This window comes from Rattus norvegicus, chromosome 6 (assembly GCF_021556685.1).
Source record: "Rattus norvegicus strain SHRSP/BbbUtx chromosome 6, alternate assembly SHRSP_T2T, whole genome shotgun sequence".
NCBI classification, from domain to species: Eukaryota; Metazoa; Chordata; class Mammalia; order Rodentia; family Muridae; genus Rattus; species Rattus norvegicus.
This window is the reverse complement of record NC_141539.1, coordinates 111,175,549-111,177,647: the sequence shown is the minus strand read 5'-3', so window position 1 is coordinate 111,177,647 and position 2,099 is coordinate 111,175,549.

Genomic DNA, 2,099 nt, shown 5'->3' with positions numbered 1-2,099 from the left:
AATGAGTGTAATCATCCCACCCAGCTCCTGGGTTGTTTTAAGGATTATGGGAAACAATGCTAACCATATGATGCTGAGCTAGTGTAACAGAGAACCCTGGGCATCCCTCAGATGTCACTGTTGTTCAGCCTGCACACAGGCTCAGATGGGGTCCTTTAGAGTCTCAGAAGCTGGCTGAAAAGGATTCGTCTCCAGAGTTCCTGGCAGCCTGTCAGGTCTTGGGTCAATAGATCTGACAGGCTTCTCATTGTAAGTTCCCAGGTCACCTCACCCCATGTGGGAGTGGCAAAAAAAAAATTGGCAAAAACCCCAGGAGAGAGTGAGATGGCAGGTGTGAATATAACCGGAAGTCTGGCTTAGAAGCCAGCACCCACCCACGATAACCACTTCTGAGGAATACCTCACTGGGCCACTGATTTAACAGTGAGCCACCATTCATGTCCAGCTCCCGCTTTAAGGGGAAGGTGTGTGACAGTGTCCACCCACCTGAGGTTCAGGTGTGGAGCTTCCGGTCACTAGCATGGATAGATTTAAGTGGTAGCTAAGGGCTCCCCGAGGTAGCAGTCATACCCTTCCCCAATCACATCCTAAAAGCCATTCAGTTACTGTAACCTTGGGCAATATTATTTGACCTCCCTGAGCCTCAGCTTTCTTTGCTTTTAAAGGAAAACTTGAAAACACATCAAGAGTCTAGCACAGTCCTTGGCCCACTCCATAAACTCAAACTCCTCCCCCACTTGCCTCCCAGATGTCTGGGCTACTCCTCCACTCCTTCCTCGCCTCCACATTGAAGACAGTTGACCAGGCTGCCTGGGGATGACGCCAATTCTTAATTATTTGATATTGCCACACATCTGGTCTTATCGCCAGTTATTGACTATAAGACTGGCTGCTTTCTGCTCCACCTGGCTCCTTCCTGCCAGGTGGCTTCCCCTGACGCACTTGGACAATGGTGAAGGGTTGGGCTAGGTCACCCAATGGCATCAGGATTGACGGGAAAGGTTTCTTTTTCTTTTCGTTCTCAGTATTCCAAGCTAAAGGGGAAGAATCGCTGAAAATCTGCATACGGACTCACGTCCTCATAACATGCTCCTGCACAAGTTTGAGTCCTCGGGACCTAGCTCCTCCTCACTTCCCACGAATGTCTTGTCTAGTGTCCCCCACCCCATCACTCTGTGGTTCCCAACCCCCTTTTAAGGTTTGGTTCTGTGTTCAATTTCTTCATCCGGTCTCCTGAATTCTGAGGTTCGGCGAGCTTCGCCTATTGTCTGCCACATGCTCTCTGGGTGACCTTGACCTCACTCATCTCCTATAGGTTCCCAATGTCATCTGTCTGGCTTGAGTCCCTGCTCTGCCTGCAGATCTGTAGATACAGCCTGGCTCTGGAACCTTTCTATCTGGTGGCTCCGCTCCCACTCAGCACACGGTATGCACTGAATAGACTGTTGAGCATTAAAGTCAGGTCCACACTGCCTCTACGTAAAGACTGCCTTGGCTTCTTCCCTACTCAGCCTTCTGACCTTCTGAGGGATAGCTACGGTCACGCCTCTCCAGTGATCAGAAAACTCTTCGGCGGCTCCCTACTGTCTGTGGACGGCAGTCCAGACTCTTTAGGCTATCCTGGCCTCTCAAGACTTGTCTTCTGTAGCCTGCGAATCCACAACCATGAATGAATGCCTCTATATTTTGTGTCCCAGTAAATTTACCTATTATGCAAACCCGGAAACCTAACCTGGGATCCTTCTTCTGATAACTCTAATTCCTTAGTGTCCCTTGACTGTATCCCCCTTATCCACCTGTTTCCCAATCACAATGCAGCCTGTCGTTCACCGCCATAGGATAAGAATACTGCGCCCGAGTGGACCTATTACTTTCTTTGATACCCAGAAAGATGTAGATCTGACTGGCTTCATCCTCTTAAAATTGATCAACTGCTCACTGTCTCTATCTCTGTCTGTCTGTCTGTCTGTCTATAAATCTATCTAATTTTTTAGACAATCTTATCCAGACTGGCCCAGAACTCACTATACGATGCAAGCTGGCCTCATGTTTATGATAGCCCTGCCCCGTCCTCCCAAGTGACAGGGTTACAGGTTTAT